The sequence below is a fragment of the Hirundo rustica genome, chromosome 10 (genome assembly GCF_015227805.2).
Source record: "Hirundo rustica isolate bHirRus1 chromosome 10, bHirRus1.pri.v3, whole genome shotgun sequence".
NCBI lineage: Eukaryota > Metazoa > Chordata > Aves > Passeriformes > Hirundinidae > Hirundo > Hirundo rustica.
Genome location: NC_053459.1, coordinates 8,321,795 through 8,341,116, shown reverse-complemented (window position 1 = coordinate 8,341,116; position 19,322 = coordinate 8,321,795). Strand labels below are relative to the sequence as shown.

General features: G+C 44.7%; 1 long non-coding RNA gene across 1 annotated transcript in view; it reads left to right on the top strand.

Moving 5' to 3' along the window:
- The window catches only part of LOC120757361 (uncharacterized), a 46,371-nt gene extending 27,646 nt beyond the window's left edge, over positions 1-18,725 (top strand). The window contains exons 3-5 of the long non-coding RNA XR_005702473.2: positions 1,971-2,098; positions 2,889-2,982; positions 17,921-18,725. This is a non-coding gene — a long non-coding RNA (uncharacterized LOC120757361). The remainder of the gene's footprint in view (positions 1-1,970; positions 2,099-2,888; positions 2,983-17,920) is intronic.
- The last annotated feature ends 597 nt before the right edge of the window (positions 18,726-19,322 follow it).

Sequence of the window (19,322 nt, the reverse complement as noted above, 5' to 3'; positions counted from 1 at the left end):
TACTTTCTGCATTGCCCTCTGCAGGATGTGATTCTGCTTGGTTCAAGCATTTTACTATTTGCTGCTGTTGATGGCTATAAATTGATATGAGTAAACAAGTTAAGGATAAAAATTATAAATACTTATCAAATACTAGCCTATAACTGGCACACAGGTCTTGGATCACTGTTTCCCTACGTTGCTGTGGGGCCAGGGGTGTTTAGAGGCTCAAACAGAAATTAAGCTGAATTTAGTGGAGTGATAAATTGTGCACAAGGTTGCATTTGCCTTGTGCTCAATTCCAGTGCATTGATGTGCTTCTCCCATGACTTCTCATTACTAATGAACTACCATGCATTAACTAATCTGGTGGTGTTTCATTGTCTCATTTCATACTCAGTGATGCTCAGTTAACACCTGCTGGATAAACTGAGGTAATTGCTGTGGCTTCTGCATCCAAGTACAGATACACAGAATTTGTAGGAAGCGTTGCTAGCAGCAGCCTGTCCCTGTCCAAGCTGCCTAAACTGTAATGGGAAAGCTCCAAGGACTGAAACACCACAATCTCTTGTCTCTTGGTGATCTATTAATTATCCCTACCATTGTAAAGCTTTCCCTGATGGCTAACTGAAGTAATCTTTGTTTTACATTATTTTACTCCTACCAAACATGGGTTTGTTCTCTCCCTTTTACCAGCAGTCTTTGCAGCAACCAATACGAAAGTATCTGAGCCATTGTCCCACGTGTTAATCATGCTAAAGAGCCAGGATGAACAGTTATGCTGATCACGTCACACAGCCAGGTCTACTCGTACCTCCTAAGAGTCCTACTTGTAGAATCAGGGATGATGTTTAAAACCTTATAGAGAAAATTTGCATGGTTTAATGGAATAGACACATCCTTTGTAACTGGCTGTGTTTCTTTTTCCCTCCTTTTTTCCTTTTTTTCCTTGGGTTTTTTTTTCCCCCTTTGAATTTCGTATTTTTTAATAACGTGTACCAAAATGGTAAAAGTGGCTAACAGGATCACTGGAACTTTTTACCTAGTGCCAAATGCAGCACTTTGAAGGCTGTGCTTATTGGAAGGGTGTTAGCTGAAGGAATGATGCTGTTCTGTCTGGGGTGTTAGTGTGTAAGGTCAGGAAAATTACAGAGCTTGGAGGTCTGAGGTGAAACTGTAAACATGGGTGTGATTATCCTGCAGAGGGGAATACAAGAGTGGGCTAACCTTTAGGACAAGCCAAGGAAACCTGCAAGTGGATCTAGAAACAGAAACGTTTGCTTTCAGCTCATTTGTTGTCTGGAACAGATTAAAACCAGCAAATCTCTCCTTTTGAGAAAACAGAGCTGGTCAAACTGCATCTTGGTTCAAGTGAAGCAAAGGATCCTCGTGGAGCTAGAGTATTCCTGACTCCCAGCCACACAGAGAATTGAGGAATCACTTTTTGATCATTTCAGTTGTTGCCCTGCAGGCTCTGATGGCATTAAGATGTATGTAATTGAAAATTGCAAGTATCTTTGAGGGAAGAATGCACAGGGAAAAGCTGCTTTCCTCCCTGCTTAGTGGCGATGGATGTCCTGGGAGTCAGCCAGGTGCAAAATCCCAGTTGGTAGAGTTATGTAGGGAGGGAATTCCTGCTGCTGCCTGACAGCTGGAAAAGCAGAAGGCAGCAAAGGTTGCTAAGGCTGGCCCTCCTACTGGAGGGAGCCTGAGGAGTTTGGACTTGTCGGGTAAGAAATGCAGAAGCAGAGCCCTGGGAGAGCACGTCAGAGCAGCTGCAGGGAGTATAGAGTATCTTTACCAAAACACAGCAAATGTTCTGCTGAAATGGGCTGACTAATAATTCCCCCCTGTGCTGGTTTCCCACACACACAGTCACCTTCTCTCCAAGTTTTCATGAGCTGGCTGATGTTGGTGCCATCTATCAGCAAGGCTGAGTCTTCCTCTTTCTGCTCTTGGAGAAAATAAGCTTTCTGTTCACTTGCCTTCAGGAGGTAGAAGGATGAATCTGATGCTCCTTGAGCACTCCAGTCCAGCTCAGACAGAGAATAGAGGACACTGACCCTGCTGGTGCTGTGTGTGGCAGATGGCAAAGCTGCTTTCATTGCTGGCTTTGGAGGTAATTGGGTTTTCATACACAATTTCAATGATCTTTTAGAATCAGGGAAGCCACTGAGCAAAGATATGTCATATCAAAAGGAGCAAAAGCCTGGCTTATCCTAAGTAGGATATGTGATAATTTTCTTTTCCATTTCAAGGATGAGAGAGTATGTGGAATTAGTGGATGTTGCCATTAGAATTAGCAGTTCTATGTCTCACTGAGTGTTTGGTGGGGAATGTGCCAGGAGGAAAATATTTACTTCTGCTGTAATTAGAAAAGCAATCTGCAGAAAATCTGGAGATATCTGGCTTCAAATTAGTTCCAGACTCCTTTGCTGCCTCTTGAAACCATTATCTATCCATGGAATGGAGTCCAAGCCCTGTATTTAATTCACCATGTGCCAGAAGTGTAGAAAAGAAGAAAACAATGCAGAAAGCTTGGAAGGTGTGTGTCAGGAATGTCTTGGCTTCTGGTCAGTGTAACCTAGGAACCTTCTACAGCCCGTGGGGAAAAGTGTGGGCCAAAGGGGATCCATCACAGAGCGAATACGGACTACAGGGAATTCTGTTTTCTTAGGCAAACTAGGAACCACATCTGCCAAATGCTGGCTGGCCTTATTTGGTTACACTAGGGTGAAAAGGTAAATTCTCTCATAAGAGTTTATGGAACAACTTGTTCTAGGCAAACTCAGTCAAGAGTCAGGGTATGGCTCTCTGTTAGGGAGCAGAGGTCAGCGTAGCACCACACTAGGGTAGCATGGAATTTGAGAAGGATGTACTCTCTAAACACTGCTCTCTCCACTGTGCAGGCTCTGTGACATCTGATTATGATGAGCTATAAGAGGAGTCCAACAATTCCTTAGCAAAAGAACATCTTACCTGAATAAATCAACAGCCACCAGGGTAATGTGTATGTAACTTTTTTTTTTACCCTATATACAGATTGAGAGGGGGAGCTTGCCCTCAATTTACTGTTTTTTATACACATAAAACACCTGCTTTCTCTCTATTTAGGCAAAAACTGTTCATCACTTAATCCATAGGGTAAAATCTTGATTTATGTTGAGATCTAATCAAATCCCTCTGCAGATGTCTTGTGTGACAAATGGACTTGAGACAATACTTCAGTATCATCAGAGTAATTTGTGTTCTGAAATGAAAACCCCACTGAAATCCAGTTTAGCTCTTAATTTGAAGGTACATACAGAATTTGAGCACTGTAGAAGACTTGCATTCAGCCAATAAAATGCAAATATTTTCATCTGATCCTACCAAAGACTTTTTTCCACCTTCATAGCTAAACAAGAAACAAATGGACATAATTAGAATTTAGTGTTTAATTACTGAACAAATGTGTATAAATGTTTCTTTCTGTTGCTTGTAGTTCTAAACATAACACTTGTGATTACACAGACCATCAAAGTTCTGCTCTGATATTTTTATTATTATATTTGATATTTTCTGTTTTAATCAAGCATAAAGGTCAATTGATTTAATTTCTGTTGACAGTTGAGATATGGTTCAATTTGCTGTTCAGTAAGATATTAAAACATGATAGCATTTCAAGAAGTACCTACATCAACAAAATTCCAGGTGAAAGGACAGAGTCTTGATATTTTTTCTCACTTAAGCTTCCTCATTTTGATAATCTTGCATAGTTAAATGCCAGTGCTTACATATTTAAATACACAGAAACATTGCAATGATTAATACTGCTCTGTTAATGAGAAGCAAAATGTAGATGCATTTTGGTTTTCTAAGTAATTGGAGCAAAAAAAGGAACTAAATTCTCCAGTGACTCAAATACTACTTGTAATTTGAAACATATTTATCTGGGAAATGTGTTATTGGTGCATTTATAATAATTTATGGTTATTACTTTGGACAGGCAAGTTTTGGGCTCAATTTCTATTAGAAATTACATAAACATTGATAGGTCTTTAATGTATCTGGGGTGTTTTTCTTCTATATTGGTGGTTCTAAATTTCTTTTAAACCTGTATCATTATGGAGAGATCTTCCTTCCTACTTTTCCAATTAAAACTTGGATTGCTTTAAATTGACTTAGAGTTAATGTAATTTTTGAGAAGCAAAAACAATATGCACATTTTTAAGTTAGAGAAGATATGAGCACTGATGCAGTAAAGAGCTGCTCAAATATTTTTCTGCTGGATCAGGGGTTTTGGCTTAACATCAGGAATCCTGATACATTTCTGCACTTCTGCAGCCTGAAAAATTGGGAAGGGAATTTATAGGAGTGATCTCTGTGAACTAGCACTGTTGTGAGACAGACAATTTTGTACTTCTGCCCTGGCTGGAATGATGGTTTCATACTTTTGTTTCAGTAATTGGATTAGATAGAGAAAAGCAGAACCACTACTGAGGGGTGCAGTACAAGGGAATGACCTTGTTAGGAGAGTTCTGAACACAACAAAATCCTCTGCTGCATTGTTATTGTGTAAACTGTTGGATGGCAGGTCCAGGTGAGCACTTTACGCTGGAAAGACATTTTTGCACAAATCATTATTTTTTCTATATGTTACATGGATGTATTTCTGACAGCAGTAAAAAGAAGCACTTGCTTTGGGTTGTTTGCATAAGGTTGTGGTAGTTTGTTTTCTATTTTTAAGTTAATCTGATCCAATTCAAAAGGTCTTGTTGACTTTATCTAAAATTAAGCTTTTACCTTGTACCCATTGCCTTCTGGAAATTGTAGTTTTTCAGTGCATGGAAGAAAATGGAGACTGATGCCAAAACATGTACTGGTTTCTCCCAAGTTTTTTTTGGAGGAGTGTAGCAGGGTGCACTGGAAAAGAGCAAGTTTGCTTAGGGAAGCTCATGATTGGGAAGAAAATGGTCTGTTTATTTATGGAACTTGAAGTTCAGGAGTCATGACTCAGTATAAGGTTAAGTCAGTTCATCAAAATGTCAATGAAATAATGGGTTTAAGAAATGCCAATTGCTTGTTTTTCATGAAATATCAGAGCACGGCACTGCTTCAAAAACAGGGTATTTGCATTTTCTTGACAAGCAGGATTATTCAACATGTAGAGAAAATGGACCGTTTGATCTCCAATTTTGGGAATGTAATGAGATAAGAAAACCTCTAGCATGTCCATAGAACTGGAAATGCCAATTCACGTGGGAATTTTGTAGCATTACACAACAATTGTCCATGTATGTTTTACACATCTGTAAAAGACTGCAGGGCAGATCAGAACAAGCCACATTTCCCGTTCAATAGCTGCACAGAAAAGTTAGTTGGAGTTGCACGATATCACAAGGAAGAGCCCTGTGTCACCAGAGGAATTTCTTCAGCAAGAATTGTCCCTGAGTCTGAATTTCCTGCTCAGGGGACATTTGCACAAGCATCACTTCCATGAGTTTATCTCACATGTAGCAGTGACCACACCAAGACAAAACCATGTTTGAAGGACCAGGATCTCAGCATCTCTACTGCAAGGCAGCCCAGCAGTTTCAGCACCGGGAATTCCAGATGTTCTTTTGGGTTCCTTTCTTCACAGCTGCTGCTGAGTCAGAAAGTTAAAATTATGATGCTTCTTTGCACAGGGGTGGAGCAGGTCTCTACCTAGGCAGGGCAGGTGAGAATTGTGCTCCAAGGATTGTTCACTCTTACTAGAGTGGATTTGTGTAAGCTACATGAATATCTTTTGAGCAGTTTCCCCATTTCAGTGTGGAGTGCTTAGGTGATGGTTGTGGGCACCTGAGTTATCTTTTTACCCGAATCTGTTTGACAGGACAGCATTGTCTCATGAAGGTAGGGAATATCAATGAAGATTCTTTCTATTTTTTCATTTTCTTTTTCTCTCCTGCCACTGCTGTGCAACACTTAGCAGTTTCTCTGGCATTGTCTCTGTTGGTTAAGGGTATTTTAATATTCTCTCCAAATAAGAGAAGCATATTTAATATTGGTTATAGACTTTGAAATCTTCAAAGAAGAACATAAGAAGAACTTGAAATTTTACAAATTCAGTTTTAAAGGGATCCAGCATTTTCTGTGTGCTACAAAGGGTTATTTTGAAAGCTGGTGGGGGATGACTCCTGCTGCTGCCTACAGGGAATGCACTCTATGAATGGTTATTGAATTATAAAATGAATTTGCAGAGCAAAACTCCATTTGCACATATAGCAGATGCCTCCTGCCACGTTTCAGGTTGCCAGCCTAAATGAACAGGCACATGCAGGAGATGTTTGAACAGTTACAAAAGAAGGGAAACTTTCAGAAGATTTGCCTGTCTTTCCATCCATTTCTGTCTGTAGAAGATGCTGCATAGCAAAAAACTTGCATTGTCTGAGGAAAACTGGTAAGAGGTGATCCTTGTTTTCTAATTTTGGATGCTGTTGGTAATGACTGTCTGAGGAAGGTACATTCACTGACTGGGCTCCCAGGGGAGGCCTCAGTTGTTCCCCCCACCTGGAAGTTTTCAAGCCCTTGCAGATAAAGCTGCATCTGAAGGGCAACACAGTCCCACCAGTCTGAGCTGATGCCTCAGGCTCAGAATCTCTGGGTCACTCTTGTCAGCACAGCCATGAGGAAAACTGCCAGAATGCAATTTTTGTGTTGCTTTGTTGCCTCTTGGGAAGAGAACCGAGAGGTGAAAGCATCAAACCATGTGTACATTGAAGGTGTTTAGTCCAGGGCCAGACTAAATCTACAGGGAGGCAAATCTGGAATACAGAGTGGAGGTGTTGGGGGGTGGAGCACCAGCCACTTTCACCTACTGATTCATTGCCCAAGTACTTGCTGATGTGGACCTGGCCTAGTGGTACTTAATCTGGACAAAATCTAGGACAGTTTGGGAAGGGTGATGTGTGAGAAAGGACGTTCTTGTAAGTGCTGTGTGAGTGTTTTGCAAAGGGTACTGAGGAAAGCATCTGAGGGGCTGGTTATTTATTCAGCCACTCTCCTCCATGACGTCAGTTTTTCAGTAAACAAGATGCTGAGAAAAGCACCTCTATTATTTATAGGGTGGTGGGTTTTGCACTGTGTGCTCTCACCAGCAACAGATTTACAGACTGACTGTACTCTGCTGTGGCTCTTCTCCTTTGTAAATGTCAAAGATAAAATGGCTTTTTAAAAACTGGTTACTAAGTAGGTCAGTATTTGTTTCAGTAGGAACATGTGTGATCTTTAAGACACTGATGTTCCTTTTGAAAATCTCCATTTTTCAGCATTGAAGAGTTTAGCAATGCTGGTTTATATTGGGTCCTTTTTAAAAGCTGCATATTTCGGTGCTAAGGGGATTAGAGTCGAGCACACTTTAATGAACACCTGTGAAGAGAGCAAACCTGTTCAAAAGAATAGACATGTTGTGCTTCAAAGTAATCCACAGAGAGAAATATGGAGAGCCATTTGAAAAGAATACTATGCATTTTAACTAACTAATCCAGTTAAAAGAATACATTTTCAATGCACAGAAAGGCAAAATGCAAGAGGGAGCAGAGGAGAAGGGCTGTGTTATACAGTTATATCTTTCCCTGCTACATTTTTTGTTCTTAATCCAAAGTAATAAAAGAATACTTTAAGCCACCTACCTGAAACAGATATTCAGGGTGCAATTTCTGTGGGGTTTTTCTACAGCAATGTGATTATATTCATTTAATGGGTGTCAGTTGTACCTTCTCTGTGCTTTTTAGCTAATAGTTGTTCTGATCCCTCAGGAAATGAGAAACTTTTGAGTGAGGATGTAATGATCACATTTACTAAGGGAGAAGTGATAGAATTTTTGCTGACTGATTATTTTATCAGTATTAATACTTCCTTACGATGGCAATGAACACATTGAAATATTCAACTGATGAAATGTTTTATGATAAAGACTGAGCCAGTCTTTTGCAGAACTGAATTTGTGACCTGGCAATGGCTTTAAAAGGCTCCCTAAGATGGCAACAGTGAAGAACTCAATGACTAGCAACAAATACTGAAATGAAGGTCTTTAGCTACTTTTTCAGAGTAGCATCTTGTGCTGAATGTCTTTTGTGTGAGATACCAGCAGAACCTCATGTGCCTGGGCAATGCTTCTGGAAAGGACTCATCTGCTGTGGTAGGAAGACCAATAATAAAGAGTGTGTTTTTCAAGATTTCTTGTTTTTAATTAGGTGTCCTGTAACAGCTCTGTTCTTCCACCAGCCTTTCATTTTTTCTGCTGATGCATCTGAACTTTTCTTGGAGTGTAACTTCTTGCCAGATGTTTTGATTAAAATCATACATCATCTTGGCCTCCCCAAATAACATTTTGTATGGAAGGCATTCTGTGTCATCAAACATAATGAATGTACACAGATATCAAATCAATACAAGTATAACAAAATGAAATTTTGCCCTTTGCAGCCCTTACTATCTCAGCCTCGTGAAACACTTTACAAACTTTAGGCCCTCTTTGAAGGGAACACTGCTCTCTCCTTTGTAAATACAGGGAAAAGGAACTGAGACCTAAATAAATGAGCTGGGCTAGAGTTTGAAGGTTGACCTTCTGCTTCCTCACAAGGCCAGGAGGACTGGACCTCCCTCTTTTATATCTGAGTGCGCAGTAGAGGAGGGAACGTGTGCAGGGGAAGGCAGGATCAGATCAAGTATGATTCTCAGGGCCAGCCCCTGTAATTCAGTATAACCCAGTTTGCTAGAGAAATGCTTCGGGAGCGAGGGGTTGGAATGCTCCCCCTTGCCACCACCCCGGGGTGTTCCTGGTGAGCCTGTGCCCAGGGAAGGGCACAGAGGGGTGCAGCCTATGGTGTCGCGCAGAGAGGGGTGCGGGAGCCCCGCGGTGTCACACAGAGAGGGGAGCGGGAGCCCTGCGGTGTCACGCAGAGAGGGGTGTGGGAGCCCCGCGGTGTCACACAGAGAGGGGTGCGGGAGCCCCGCGGTGTCACACAGAGGGAGGGGTGCGGGAGCCCCGCGGTGTCACGCAGAGAGGGGTGCGGGAGCCCCGCGGTGTCACGCAGGGAGGGGTGCGGGAGCCCCGCGGTGTCACGCAGGGAGGGGTGCGGGAGCCCCGCGGTGTCACACAGAGAGGGGCGCGGGAGCCCCGCGGTGTCACACAGAGAGGGGCGCGGGAGCCCCGCGGTGTCACACAGAGAGGGGCGCGGGAGCCCCGCGGTGTCACACAGAGAGGGGCGCGGGAGCCCCGCGGTTGTCACACAGAGAGGGGCGCGGGAGCCCCGCGGTGTCACACAGAGAGGGGCGCGGGAGCCCCGCGGTGTCACACAGAGAGGGGCGCGGGAGCCCCGCGGTGTCACACAGAGAGGGGCGCGGGAGCCCCGCGGTGTCACACAGAGAGGGGCGCGGGACCCCCGCGGTGTCACGCAGAGGGGCGCGGGACCCCCGCGGTGTCACGCAGAGGGGCGCGGGACCCCCGCGGTGTCACGCAGAGGGGCGCGGGACCCCCGCGGTGTCACGCAGAGAGGGGTGCGGGAGCCCCGCGGTGTCACGCAGAGAGGGGTGCGGGAGCCCCGCGGTGTCACGCAGAGAGGGGTGCGGGAGCCCCGCGGTGTCACACAGAGAGGGGTGCGGGAGCCCCGCGGTGTCACACAGAGGGGTGCAGGAGCCCCGCGGTGTCACGCAGAGGGAGGGGTGCAGGAGCCCCGCGGTGTCACACAGAGAGGGGTGCAGGAGCCCCGCGGTGTCACACAGAGGGGTGCAGGAGCCCCGCGGTGTCACACAGAGGGGTGCAGGAGCCCCGCGGTGTCACGCAGAGAGGGGTGCGGGAGCCCCGCGGTGTCACGCAGAGAGGGGTGCAGGAGCCCCGCGGTGTCACGCAGAGGGAGGGGTGCAGGAGCCCCGCGGTGTCACACAGAGAGGGGTGCAGGAGCCCCGCGGTGTCACACAGAGGGGTGCAGGAGCCCCGCGGTGTCACGCAGAGAGGGGTGCGGGAGCCCCGCGGTGTCACGCAGAGAGGGGTGCGGGAGCCCCGCGGTGTCACGCAGAGAGGGGTGCGGGAGCCCCGCGGTGTCACGCACAGAGGGGTGCGGGAGCCCCGCGGTGTCACGCAGAGAGGGGTGCGGGAGCCCCGCGGTGTCACGCAGAGAGGGGTGCGGGAGCCCCGCGGTGTCACGCAGAGAGGGGTGCGGGAGCCCCGCGGTGTCACGCAGAGAGGGGTGCGGCAGCCCCGCGGTGTCACGCAGAGAGGGGTGCGGGAGCCCCGCGGTGTCACACACAGGGGTGCAGGAGCCCCGCGGTGTCACGCAGAGGGAGGGGTGCAGGAGCCCTGTGGCAGCGCGTGGAGGGGTGCAGCCTGCAGGAGCCCCTGCTCTGCTGGCAGATCAGCCCGGGGTGACTGCTGTTCCCTTTGCCCCGAGGGAAGGGGATGAAACAAGAAGGTTCCTTGGGTTAGTGCTCCAGGGCTGTGAGTTTGGAAGAAGAGTTTTGACGGAGTTTAGCTATTTTGCCCACAGGGTCTGTTGCCTTTTAATGCTGCAGAGTAAAAACGTTGATGTACCTCTTGAGTCTGGGGACCTCCATGTCTCCTAGCATCCTTCTTAAGGGGAATTTCTGCTGTGAGGACTAAGTAATGAAAAAGTGCATTTAGATCAATTTAAGGGCAGATTTTCTCTTATTGTTAGGTTTCTAAGCTGTTAGGATGAGACCCAGTTCACCAGACACAGAAACAAAAGAAGAGTGTAATCAAAAAATGTGTAAAATGAAGGGAATGAAAGTCTCTTCTTAGATTGTGTGGAATCAGCTTAAAATGGGCCTAAAATAAGTAGGATTTAAGTGAAGTACAAAAGACCAAACCTCAGAGCAAATTGTCAGGTAATTTTAAGAAATCCTCTTTGCTCCTTGTGCTGACAATGGGACTTTTCTGGAAACTCAGATCACTGCTGTTTTGGAACAAACATCTCTTTATCTGTAGAGCTGATCTTCCTCTCAGAAAATCAGAGCTGAGCAACCTGTAGTAGTTTGTGACTGAAAATGTCCCCTGAAATAATAAAACTGATCTCAAAGGTAATATGAGATTTCCTTCTTGAGAACTTTGTTAATCCTTTGAATTAGGATAAAAACCTCAGTTCTCCTACTAAATATGGGGGAAGAGATTCTTTTCCTGAGGTAAAGATGTCTCCTATTAGACACTGACTGGTTTTATTTAAAAAGAGAAAAAAAAAAAAAAAATGAGGGGAACCTTCCTGCTCTTGATTATTTTTTAAAATTGTGAAAGTAACTTAGTCTTCCAAAAGTAGGGGAAAGAGTGGACTTTGTAGTTACCGGGGAAGAAAATCCCCAATATGACTGAACCCATTAAAACCTTCTTTCCAGGAGAGGAAGAATTCTTTACAGAATATCAGCAAGGGCTTGGCTTGTGCTGAACAACGTTGGGAGCAGAGGGATATGGTGCTGCTTCATTTCCAGTTATCCCCTCCTGTTCCCTGAGCTAAGCTGGTGTCCCAGGTGCTCTGGCAGTGCAGCCCATGGCAGAGCACCCACAGGCAGCACAGGAGGCCCTGGCGGGTCTGACAGCAGGGAGGAGCACGCAGGGCCATCAGTAAATTAATTTGAATGTCATCTGCGTGCTGCAGAAATTAATTGCTGCTGGTGAATGGCAGGGACAGGCTGATCAGCAGCTTCTGTAGGTGGGTTTAGCAAATTTTATCAGGGACGGGAGCTGTTCGTGCTTGCTTTGGAAGCAAAGCAGAGATTTGTGTACTCATTTATTCAAGAGTTTATTTTGTGCAAACCTGAGAGGTGGTGGTGGCACTAGACTTCATAAACTGTGTATTTGTGGAGTGCAGCACATGAGGAGAGCAGCATGTGCTGCCTACTGTGGTACTGTTGAAGAGAAGCTGCTCTGGAGAACACACAGGTAAAATCCCAAAGGGTCCCTTGTCTTTCCAGCTGGAGGAGGTGTCATTCCTGTAAGGCTGCTTTGTGTTTCAGTCAGTGCTCTGACTAGTGATTTTCTCAGTTTAAAAAATTGTCCTAATGAAAGTACTGTAAAATTCAATACATGCTAATCAAATTTTTTAAGACTTTAGCTAATGGCCAAGTGGGAGAAGAGGCCACTTGATGTGGATTTTGGGGATGCTTTTGGGCACAGAAGGGCATGCAGCAGCAATGGTGTTTTCTGGCTGCAGTTGGGAATATTTGGAATTGTTGCATGATGGTGGGGAGATGAACTGCTCTAAAGTTTTATTTTCCCACATAATTTTGAGATCCAGTCTCTAAACGAACCGGTACAGGGAAGAGAGAAGGGGGGGCACAAGGGAGGGGAAGAGGCAGAGGAGAGAGAGGAGTTTTGAGCTGCTCTTCCTATTCCTCCCTTGCTTAGGGGAAAAGCCCGAAAGCCTTGAGGGTGGTAGCGAAGGCAAAATGCCGGGAAGGCTGCTGCGGAGCCCGTGCGGAGCCCGGGGAGCCCGTGCAGAGCCCCTGCAGGGCCCGGGGAGCGCGGGCAGAGCCCCTGCAGAGCCCGGGGAGTGCGGGCAGAGCCCCTGCAGGGCCCGGGGAACGCGGGCAGAGCCCCTGCAGGGCCCGGGGAGCGCGGGCAGAGCTCCTGCAGGGCCCGGGGAGCGCGGGCAGAGCAGAGCCCCTGCAGGGCCCGGGGAACGCGGGCAGGGCAGAGCCCCTGCAGGGCCCGGGGAACGCGGGCAGGGCAGAGCCCCTGCAGGGCCCGGGGAGCGCGGGCAGGGCAGAGCCCCTGCAGGGCCCGGGGAGCGCGGGCAGGGCAGAGCCCCTGCAGGGCCTGGGGAACGCGGGCAGAGCCCCTGCAGGGCCCGGGGAGCGCGGGCAGAGCCCCTGCAGGGCCCGGGGAGCGCGGGCAGGGGGCAGCGTGGGGCCGGGAACACGCCCGGGAGCTCCGCGGTGATGGCACGGCTCAGCCGCCCCAGCCCCGCCGCCTCTCTCCCCAAAACCCAGTGAAACAGGAAAAATTCAATGCCTGGCAGCTGTGCTCCGCGTTCAGTGTTGGTGCTGGGAAATGCCTTGTTTCTGCACAAGGAGCTTTCTCCCCAGGAGTGGGCTCCGCGCTGTTTATTGTGCGTGTGCGTTTGCTGGCGGGCGGGGCGTGGGTTGTGGATTTGGTGGGTTTTTTTTTGTCGGGTGATTTTCGGCTGGAGGCGGTGCCTGAGCTCTGTGCAGCCGGGGTGTGCAGGGCCTGGGTCTCTCCCCCCGTAGAGGTGTGATTGCCATCTCTGTGCCCCCCTCCCACGGCCACGGCCGTGTCACGGCTCCGCACGCTCAGCGGGGCCGCAGCCGCTAAACGGGAGCACAAGGATGGCGCTCCCACCCTTGCACAACTCCTGGGAGTGTTCTTTATGTTGTAACTGTGCTTCATGCTATTCTACTTTATTTTTTTTTTAATAAGCTGGGCAGCGCTATCATGATTCAGTGGTGCGGTTTAGAACCAAGCGTAAAGAAAAGCAAATTTAGCTATTGTGATTAACTTGCTAGAGTGCAGTCCTTACCAACCAGGCAATTTTGATAATTGTTCTACCTACATGTCTATCATAAAAAAAAAAAAAAAAGGGTCAGCTCAAGCTCTTTTGTTTACTGTAATTAAATTTTCTGATACTTCTATACCCCTCTTATTTTTGACAAGTGAAGAAAAGACATTATAGTGATTCTTTCTTTAGTATGTTAACAGCATAGAGATTTTTTCAATGAAAATTTCCAAGACTCTTGCATTTACGTACACATAGTTATTTTTTAGGGATTCTGCCACTGCAAAATTTTGAGTGGATTTTTTGTTTGTTTGTGTGGTTTTGTTTGCTTTATTTTGTTTTACTGTTATTAGAAATAAAGAGATATTTTCCAGCCTGCTGCTAGTAAATTCTACTAGATATGAAGGAATTTGCTGCAGGAAGAACTTTGATGTAATGCGTATGTTGTGCCATACTTGGGGGATTGAGAGGCAAGGGCTCTTCTGTTTGTTAGTACAGCAAGTGTCTCATAGGTGATTGTTTTGCAAACATGATAAAGCTGATCTATTATGTAAAACATGAAGTATTTTGTTGTTTGACTAGGCTACTCAGAGTTTGTGAGACCTCATTCAAGAGTTGCAGAGAATACCTCCTGAAAAATTGGTGTAAGGGGAATTCTTTTTATCTGTATGGGAAAAAAGCAGACTTAAAGGAGGGAAGAGCTTTGTGTGCTGCATGAATCAGGCTGCACTCAGACCGTAGGAGCTCCTAGAGGGTAGAAGTGGAGAAAAAGCAATGTTGTCTTGCTGGTGTGGTGGTTTGGGTAGAAGGTCTCAAAATATATTATGCTCTTGCAGCTCAGAAAGCTGAAATGAACTTTCGGGTGGTCCTGTGGACTCACAGAGTATGGAAGACCCACAGCAGAGTTTAGCTACAGGTCTTCAGCCTTAAACAGGTTTAAGTAAAAGTTTTCATGCTCTTTGAATGTGAAGAGGAGCTCTAACCAAACCAGGATCTGGCTAAAACTGGTAAGGCAGGATCTGGGTCAATAATTATACCTATACCAAATAATTAACCTAACCTGCAACCACTTGATAGTCTGGAAGAATTGGGAACAGACTTGGTGTGCAGGGAATGGTGCAGGATGAAGGCTCACCTCACTGCTCAAGTGCCTTGCAAACCCCTGGTGTGCACCTAAGAACAACAGCTGTGCCGCACTTGAATCTCAGTCTTTAGCCTGAGTTCTTTCAGGCTTAGGAATGGCAAAGTATTGGTGACCTGCTGCTTGATGAAAATGTAACTTTGCTTTTCTTAGTTGTTAGGTGCTGATTTTGTTCTTCTGGGGCTTTGTGAATGTGTATGGTGTCTTTAGTAATCAAGTGTCCTCAGCAGTTGAAAAATTACCTGTAATGGAAAGGATTTTCTGTAGGATAAAACAAAATTTCTGAAGTTTCTTTGCAATCCAATAGCCTCAAAATGGTGTTAAGGAACTGGCTTGATGATTGTAATTGACTTTTTTTTCATTACATATCATTAATATCAATGTGGTTAATAAAGTCTGAAAAAACACCTTGAGCAGAAGCTGAGCTGAAGTAATTAGGAACAGTTTGGTTGTAAATTGGATTTCCAGCTTTCATGGCTGAAGTTTAAGCTATTCTGAACAATACACCTGGTCCCTAAGTTCCTGTCCACCTTTATTTTGCCCTGCCAATAACTCTAAGCCACGTTACACTTGGAGCTCTCTGGGACAGTGATATCCCTGATGCAGAATTATCAAGCCAGTTGCACAAAGAAAGGAACACCTGGATTTTCTTTCTGCCAGTGAACTTAATCCCTAGATGTTCTGTTATCTGCATTAAGGAAAACAGCAAAAGGCCATTGGTTTTAACATCCCAGGAGTCAGGTCTGATGTGATGGGAGATGCAGTTTTACAGGTTAGATTTGCCTGTCATTAATTTTGTTCAGCTGAGTTTGGTCCAGCCTCTTTCCTCATGTTTTATCTCCGCTCACACCTAAACTTGGAAGAGGCTGGCAGAGTTGAGCAGTGTGCATGAGCCAGTTTGGTGGAGAACCCTCATCTTCTCCAGGAGACCAGCACTACCACATCTGCTGCCTTCTGTGCTTGACTCCCAGTGAGTGCTTCCTGCCACCAGCAGAGCAGTTCTGCCGCTGTGTTAGTTAATGCTAATTTAGCTGACACAAGTTTTTGATTTTTGGAAGCTGAAAATAAGCCTTTAGGCTGTTAATAGACATTTTTTTTGCAAGCAGAAGGCAAGACAGACATGATTTTTAGCTGAGAGGAATTGCACTGTAGCTTTAGAGGAGAATATTAGGGGAACATGATTTCGCAAATGTATCTCACAACAATACACTAATTCTTTGTGTGTCTCCAGAGGCCCCAGCCCCAAAGGTAGCTGAAATTCTATACCATAATTGCATTCTTTCAAAATTGCAGCTATAAGAGGCCATAGTTGTTTCCAGAGAAATGTTAAAAATGGGATGTGCATTTTTCTCTACATACATTGCATATGTTAGCATTCACTTATAGATTACTTCATTAACCTTTGCCCTTCAGAAGGCTTGGAAAGAAAAAATACTTGAAGGAAAAATAGATTGGGAGAGCAGGCTGAAGGAATTTCATCAAAGGTCAAAATCCAGCAAGTTGGCTCTCCCTGCTCCCTCCCTTGACTACACAGAAGAAGTTTCTGCTTCTTCATTCTGTCTCTACAAAGAAGCAACTAATTCTTGCAGGTGCTGCAGAAGCAGAGATTATTTCGGTGCTTATTCCTCATGTGTGGTTTTAATGTGTTTTATAATGCTCTTGCATGATTTGCTTATTCAGGATTTCTCTTGTTCTTGAGTGGAAGCTTTAGTGACAACCAAAAAAGAAACAATACAGACCTAAAATTCAGATAAAAGGTACTTTTTTGTCCATTCTTTTGTTTTAAAGATAGCAGAACAATTACCTGAGTGACTTGGGCCTGAGATGCCTCTGCATTGATGGCTCTTCAATACACCTGTTTTCAATTTAGCTGTAGCTGGGTTTTTTTTCCTTTTATTTATTTCTATTACCTATTTTTGGTGTCCACATGGTGACAATAATATACTGAATGTAGCTAAACTCACTCTATATTCTGGATTCAATTTTGAAAGTGACTGCTCATGGCCAAGTTATAAAGCTTTGAAATATGGGATCATAATAGAAACACTGACAGTATCTCAACAGTGTCTGCAGTAGTGGGTGTTTCTCTAATATAAACAAATGGTGTTATTGGACTCTTTTTTTTTCCCCAAGCTCCTTGCTTTCAATCAAAGGTGGTTTTATCACTCATTAGCTTCAAAACCATCATCTTTTTTGATTAACCCATAACAGGGTTTGTTTGTTTTGTTTTCCCCTTTGAATCTGGAGTAAAACAGGACAGACAGGGAAAATTTAAGTTGTAGCTTATCCAGAAGACTTCCCTGCTGTCTGCTGCTATTATGTACTTATATTCAGTAAGTGTGTAAATAAACACTTGCAATCTAAGCCTTGAAGGAGACAATCTTCAAGGAAAGTGTCATGACAGTGTAATTAAAAGGATGATCATTTTATGATGTTGTATTTCTAGGGTATTTTAGTGACAGAAATTAAGCCTTTTTCCTTAAAGGAAAAAGAAAAGCCTCTGTAACTTGTTTAGCCGATACCCAGGGAAAGGCTTACCCGTTACATTATTTCAAAACTCTCTGTAAACCCCATATTTTGGGCTGCAGTTGCACGGAGAGATGAAGGTGGAGGGATGATAATGCTGGGGCTGGCCACAGGCTGCTCCAGGGAAATTGCTGGTACAAAGCAGTGAGAGGACAGGTGAGGCAGCAGCAATGATGTGCAGACAGGCAAGGGAGGTGCCTGAGCTTCCTCCTTTGTGCCTTCTCCTGGCTGTGGAAATACCCGACGGGCTGGAAGCCGCCCTTGTAACTGCAGGATGTTGTGGATCTTCCTGTAAATACTGCCTTAATTGAAGTGTGTCTGCGTTTTCATCTGTGCTAGGTAGTATTTTCTCTTAGAAATCCTACCACACACTATTATTAACTGGCAGCAGTTGTGGATTCCTTTTCTTCAGCTATTTCCTTTAGCTAAAAAGGCAAAACTGTGCTACCCCGGGGGCTTATTTAGCAAGAGTTTTAATGAAATAATAGAAATGTTGCACTCTAGTGATTTCCTCCATGCAGGGAAATGTCACAGTCCATTGGTCTTTCCCAGGGACGTTACATGAGATTACACCTATTTTCAACACTCTGCTCAAGTACAATATTGTTAAGTAAATATTTGCACAAAAATGTGGCCATCCTAAGGTGTGAGCTGTCCTGCAAGGTAAATAATTAAAGCATGTGTGCTCTCTCTGGTAGCAGAAACCAGTGCTTGATACAGGTTTGATCGTTTCACATGTCTCTTTGCTAATCCATAACTGTCTCCTGCAATTATTTTCATCACGCAGCCGAGCAAAGATAAAAGGTAGAACATGCCTCTCTTGCCTGCTCCCGGGGAAACTCCATTATCCTTCCAGGCTCACGTGGCTGAGGAAAAGCCAATCTGAGTGGGAAGAGGCAGCCCACAAGGACGAGCTCTGTGTGAGCAGAAAATGAAGTTGTTACCAGACAGCAAACTGCAGCCCTCGGTTCTTATGAATATTTGAATGAGTAACTAAAAACAGCTCAGTGGACTCTAAGCGACTGTGACAGCTGAAACTGCCTGGGAAACCAGCGGTCTACAAGGGCCACGATGAAAAGATCAGCAGCCACATTTCCACCTACACCACCAGTATGTTGTACAACATGAGCAGGTTCTTAGTATCCAAATATTGTTTAGAAAGAAAAATACCTTTTCCCCCTATGAATTTTCATGAGCAAGGTATGTCGTGAATCTGGCAAGAAATTTTGAATCCATTAAAGTCCAATGATTTCTAACAACCTACTCAAGGCAAGAGAATGCCCACGTTTTTCAGACATTGAAATATTGATGCTGCTTATACTTACAGAAAATTTGCCCTAGTGAATCTTTCATTAATATTTTTCAGCTACTTCCACGTGGCAAGAAAGATGATGAGAACAGTTTCCCTGAAGATCAAATGTTCTGAGTAATCTGCACTAAAAAGAAAGGGTGGAAGAGCCATAATAAGCAAACTAATGAAACATTGGGTTTATTCAGTAGCATTTGGAGAAAAGTAGAGGAGTTATAAAAAGAGCAAAGCAGCTCTGTTTGCTTAAAAAGAAAAAAAAAAAAAAAGGAAGAAAAAAAAAAAAAAAAAAGAAAGTTTATTACACCAAAGTGCAATTTTCTGACCATGGTTGTTGTTCCTTTTATTCTCATGTATGTTATAAAACTGCTTAAAATGTTTGGTATGACCTTCTTGATGGTATAAGCCCCAGTTAATATGTCCTCTGCTGCATTCATAACACCAGCATTCCTGACTCAGTTGTTTTTTCCTGGGACTGCTTACACAGGAGGAGGCTCCAGAATTGGTTTGGTATGGTGCTTAAGGTGTTGGCGCTTAAGGTGTTGGCTTTACAGGAAAACTTCAAGGGTGATGTCTTCCTCACATTTTTTATTGCTATTGCTAGTTTACGCTATAAATCTGATTTGAGAACCAGATGAATTGTTCAGATAAAATGTAACTGGCTTGCCATAAACGAGTGATGAAAAAAGAAGTCTGCTTTTAAAATAGTAAGATGAAGAGCCTTTTTAACAAAACCTGCATTTCCATCTGTCAAATGGCACTTTATCCTGGCATTTGTGCCATTTGGTAGCAATGACATTGGTTTCAGCACAGCATCTGCAGTGCTGGAAATGAGCATTTTGAAAAATTGCAGAGTTCCCACCAAACCTGTTCTCTTGCATTC